The sequence below is a fragment of the Myxine glutinosa genome, chromosome 5, assembly GCF_964187855.1.
Source record: "Myxine glutinosa chromosome 5, kmMyxGlut1.1, whole genome shotgun sequence".
Lineage (NCBI taxonomy): Eukaryota > Metazoa > Chordata > Myxini > Myxiniformes > Myxinidae > Myxine > Myxine glutinosa.
This window is the reverse complement of record NC_136265.1, coordinates 68,375,474-68,381,473: the sequence shown is the minus strand read 5'-3', so window position 1 is coordinate 68,381,473 and position 6,000 is coordinate 68,375,474.

Here is a 6,000-nt window from a genome sequence, read left to right as displayed (position 1 = left end):
ACAGATTAGGATGCAACATATCAAAATTCCTGGTGCATCAAGCCTGGTGTTGGCTTAGCGGTCAGGGTACCAGCTTGGGATCCTAGGATCCTGGGTTCGAATCCCGGTCGATCGCTGAATTAACGCCAGGGGGGTTGACTCAGCCTGTCATCCTTCCGAGGTCGGCTAAGTAAGTACCAGTTCACTGGTAATTCCCTGTTTGTCGTAAAAAGGCGACAAACAGGGTTGGCGTCAGGAAGGGCATCCGGCCGTAAAACATTGCTTCAAAAAGGGGACCAAAAATCAACAACAACCACGGTCCCCGAAAAAGGCCAACCCCCCGCTTTGCGGGGAAAAATGGCCTCTAAAGGTGGTTTCTATATCAAAAGGAAAAGCAAAGATTGGGGGCATGGGGGAAACACCAACAGCAGGGTTGAAGGTCAAAATAGAGAGAGACTTCGACAAATAAGGAAGGGCTGTAGGGAGGGATGTGTGATAGGGTTGGGCACATGGGACGGACAAGATGGATACAGAAGCAAGCTCTCGAGGAGGAATAAAACTACATTTGTAAGGGGGTGTGCTTAAGCATCATTGCTTTCTCTACCAGTGTGACTCTTTGTGGGTTAACTTTGTATACTTGCATGCATTTTATAATCCATGAATGTGGGACACCATCAAAGGCTTTTTTGTATTCTATCCAGGCTGTGGATAAGTTGGTTTGTCATATTGAATTGAATGATCGTTTTAAGGCCATTTTCCCCGCTATAGCGAGGGTTAGCCTTGCGGGCCCCGGCCCCATGACAATCATGGTTCCCTGTTTGAGGCAATGTTTTTATGGCCAGATGCCCTTCCTGACGCCAACCCTTGGTCATGCTCTTACGATGCGCAGGGATACGGTGTACCTATTCTAAACCGGGTACACACCGGGATCATTCATCCCAGCCAGCTGGTACTCAATTTGCTGACCTCGGAAGGATGACAGGCTGAGTCAACCCCCCTGGTGTTAAATTAGCGATCGACCGGGATTCTAACCCAGGATCCTAGGATCCCAAGCCAGCACCCTAACCACTAAGCCAACACCAGGCTAAAATGAGATGTCAGATATTTCAGTTTTTTCTTTTAAATAAATTTGCAAAACTTTCTAAAATCCTGTCTTCTCTTTGTCATTATGGGGTATTGAGTGAAAATTGGTGAGGGAAAAAATGAATTTAAACGATTTCAGCATAAGGCTGCAACATAACAAAATGTGAAAAAAGTGAAGGGGTCTGAATACTTTCTGAATGCACTGTAAGTGCCTCTGTAATATTTTTCCTGTGTTCATTTTTACACCGCACCACACACATAGCGCATTAATAACGCATTAACTAATGCGCATTAATAACGCATTAATAACGTCAAGCAAGCGCATTAATAACACTAAATATAGCAACCCTAACCGGGACATTCAACTACCTCTGGTGCCGCAACTGTCGCATCGCAACATCAAGCAGGCAGGTCCATGAGGCCACGCCCCGAAGAGCAGTGATTGGTTAGGACGGTCATGGAATGAAGAGATGGACTTGCTGGTTGAAGCAGGCACGGGCGGTGTCGGATGACGTAAGAGCACTGCGAACAAAAGAACGGTGTCCCTGACATTTTCTCTCTCTGCTTCGGGATTTCATTGTGAACGGTCGCAGATACGGCCCTCTCTCTGCATCTGGATTTCACAGTGAATTGTCGTAGCTCCACCTCTCTTACACCTGGGACATTCAAATGAGCAGGCATGGACATTTACTCCTCATGCGCCAGGGACATTGGAGTCGGCATTATATATCCCTGGCTTTGGGCTTTGACGATCGTTTGGAGGGGCCGTCGCAGCTCGTAGTCCCTGGTTTTGATCGATGCGAGTGACTGCATTGTCCCTTCCGTGGCTCGTTGGTGCTGGCTGTGCGTTGTCTGGGTGCTGTGTGGAGCAGACGGCAAGTGGAACGGGCGTGGCCTGCTGACTTCACGCTCGGCAGCTGGAGGAGCGGACTGCGCACCGAGGCCTCGTTCCCGCTCGCGAGCTGCGTGGCCAGGTGTTTTCCTGCACAAGGACGGAAGGCCTGTGATGATCCGGGATGCACATTTATTTTTCCCTTTGTGTGTATTTAAGTCGGTATGGAGGGTCCCTCATTTAGGATTTTATATTTTGCTGTGCATTCTTTTGTTACCGGCATTTCTTTCAATAAAGCCGGTATTTTTGTACATTTTAATTCCGTGTCGGTTTGAGTTGATTATCACAGGTTCGAAGACGTCCAGTGGGACCCGTGAAGGTAAGAGCTTCATTTCCCTTCGCTGCCCTCATCCCCCGCGCATATTCACACCATCTTTGGATTTAACGCCTCGGAGTTTAAGCTCGCTCGGCAAGCCGTCCCCAGTGGTGTTCACCCCGGGAATGCGACAAACATAATACCCGGGCAGCTTGAGCTTTGGTCAACATTATCGTGCCATTTTTCTCAGGCTACTTCATTTTTCTAAGGCCTGGTATTATGTTTGCTCTAAGTTAGTACGGCGATGATTGAATAGCTGATGGGAGTGTTCTGTGGTTACGAGTTGTGAGGTTGCTGGTATGAAAAGCCCTGAAATTTGATCTGTGGTGCCGTGAGAAATAGTAATTTAAACGTGGATACTGATTTTTAAGGCGTAGCCCATAGGACAAAGCCGTCTTGAACAGTTTGTCCATATGTATGCATGTATGTATTGTTGCGGATTTGAGAATCCTGTGTTTTTTTTGTGTAAATATCACCCTCTAAGTTTGTAATGTAATTCTTGTAAATACCTCCATCAATTTGTGTAAAGGTCAAAGGTCGTCCCCTTAGTTAATCCATGTACAAGCACGTAGGTCACCATATACCTCTCTTATAGTTATTTCCTTATTCTGTGTTCCAGGTTAAGGCTCTGTTACCCATTAATTGACACTACATTGCACTGAATTCAAATAAGATAGATCCCCTTTCAATTCCCCATTTGTCCGCAATTGCCAACTGCATTTGCCCTCCATTGAACACGTGGTCGGTTGGAGAAGAAAGGCGTGTCTCCGCCCTCATCATCGGAAGGAGGAGTGAGCCAGCCCTTGCCGACCAATCAAGCACGAGGGGTTTGGCCTGAGAGGGTGGAGGAAAGAAACTGCGGGGAGGTTCAAGAAGGTTCCAGGGTGTGGCGCTATAAAACCCGTCTCCCGAAGCCTCCCACAGGAGTCCACCGGGAGAGAAGTGCGTAAGAGTCCAGTTGAGGAGAAGCGGAGAGCGGGTTTTGAGGGAGGTGCGCTGGACCAGAGGCAGATTCGGCGGAGTGGTAAAAGAGCGTCGGAGAGGCAGGAGGCGGAGGACGCGTGAGACAGCTGCCGGTGTGAAACCGAATACGTGGAGCTGCCGGCTCCTCGCTGCCAGCCCGAAGCGGAGCTGTGTGCCAGGTTTCACCTCGAACCCACAAGCGTGGACCAAAGCGCGAGTTTGGAGCCGAACCTCGACGCCACCATCTACCTGGACCCTCCTCTGCCGACCCGTACCATCCCTGCCTTTCCATCCTTTTGTGTACGTGAGTTTGTTTTGTGTGTCTTGTCCTGGGGTTAAGTAAGACTGAATAGATAAGTTAATAATTGCACTGTCTTCTTTTCCCTTCTGTCTTTATTTTTGTTTCTTTCATCTTCCTTGGTTTCTTTGATTGTGTACATAATAGTGAGTAATAAATTATATTTGTTCTTCCTACCTTGCCTTTCTTTCATTTACATCCGTTTCGTTTTAGTGATTTCCCCGTTGGATACCTGTGGCATGATTTGGCCAACGTTTAAGGATCGGGTCTAGTTCTGTTAATGGTTCGAGCCGCGGGCTGCCATCCGCTCGGCAGATAACATCTTGTCCACGGTCGTGAACGGGGTTGCTCACCTGCCTCTCCGGAGGGATCCGAGCAACTTCAGGAGCGGAGACGGCCAGTGAAGATAGAAGGGGGACTAACCCCCCCCCCCCCCTAAGGGGAGTGCTGTACTCCATTTCCGTAACAGTATGTATGTATGTATGTCCCCTCAAAAGCTGACTGCCATTTTGATTCCTATGCCGCTCATGCCGAACATATCGTCGAACCTGTCATTTATCACAATCGCCATGCTCTACCTTCACGTTTTTCATTCAATGTGAAACAAAAACAAACCGATTGTGAAAATGACCATCAAATATCGAAAGCATCGGCGTTACGTCTCTTCCAATAAAACGGTATGTACCCAACCCTTGTCCGGTATAATCTAGATTATGGGAGATCTTCCCTCAGTTCTGTAAGTTAAACTTACCTTACGGATGTCTGTATTCCTTTAAATTTCTTTGTTTAATGTTATAAACAGCATTAGCGACTGTTTATAATATTTCACAAGCCCGGCTACGCCGCTGTTAGACTTTAGGTCTTGTTTTTGCACTTCAATTTACCAGCAAATAAAATATTATACTGAAACAGATTTTTTTTTTTGTGGCCCGGTAGACCACAAAAAATATTAAACGTGACCCCTGCATTGGTGATTTATTCTGTTAAAAGTTTGTATGCTGCTGGTTGGCATGTTATCAGTCTGCATTTGTGGGACAGATAGGTTTCATTAGATTTTGAGACGAGAGGAGTGTAACCTTCTGTGAACCATTCATCCATTGAATGTTCCCCTTGGACGAGTTCGTTAAATGCTCAAGTGTAGTGAGGGTGGAAAGCATACATTTGCTTTAGCCAGAAGTTTGGAATCCCATCCAGGCCTGGGCATTTGAAGTTTGGCGTTTTAGGAAGATGTTTTCTGATTTTCTCATTTCATGCACCACATATTAATTTTCAAGGATCACTCGATGCTGACGTGTGCCTTGAATCAAGCAATGTCTAAAATGCCAACGCTCCAAGATCCAATGCCATACTGTCACACCACTTGGTAGGTTTTCAACACCAGATCGGCATTTCAACAGGATCCATGTGGATACAGTCTCCAGAGATCGCTTGAACCAACTTTTCTTGACACAGCACCAGAACCGACCCTCCCCCTAAACGGCGGATCAACGCCTACCACAACGGTACCCTTACCATCATAAACAACTTGTTCTGGGCGCGATATACACTTCATGGCACAATATTTATGAGTGCATTTTGCAGTCGACCATTTCTCTTGGCTGTGAGTTTTATTATTTTTAAATCAACCAAGACGGTCAACATCTATTCTTGTTTGTTCCTTTCGTTAGATTAACACGCGAGGAGGGGGAGTACTGTAGTGGCATCATTTTGCCTGTGATGTGGGTATCGTACAGCATTGTCAGAGAAAACGTAACAGTGGACTTCTTATCTGAAACTATTTTGTGATGGATGTTTTATCATTGACCTTCTCCCATTCAGATTGTGCATCCTCTACTTATTGAATCCACTGTGCTTGAGAGAGAGAGAGACAGACAGAGACAGAGACAGAGACAGACACAGAGACAGAGACAGAGACAGAGACAGAGAGAGAGAGAGAGAGAGTCAGAGTCAGACAGACATGGGGGACCGATCGGCACTCTGACCGTGACTGCGCTGCCCTGACGAATCCGGGCAGCAAGGAAGAATAGGGAAGATTTGGCCCCCGACATATTGGGTGGTACAACCACTGCAAAGAGGTGTTGTTGTTGGGGTTCTTGCTGAGGGTCGATTTTTGAAATGTGCACGCATTTGTCGGACAGCTGCCGGACCACATCCACATCTGTCGCTTGACTCCACCCACCAGAGCACCAGACGAAATGATATGGCTGTCATCTTGGTTTCTGGTGGGCGTAACACATTAGGCTTGTACGCCTCTGCTGATTATAGGGTTACGTTTTTTTTTTTTTTTTTTTTTTTTTTTTTTTTTTTTTTGTATACAAGATCGAGGCTCGTGAAAGAGCGAACATTAATCACACAGAAAGACAAACAGACACATAAAACAAATAACATCGGGAGCGGTAGACAAGATGGGGAGAGAGGGGGAAGGACACAAACACAACATTTGAGAGCAGGGACCAGCTGGTTGAGCTG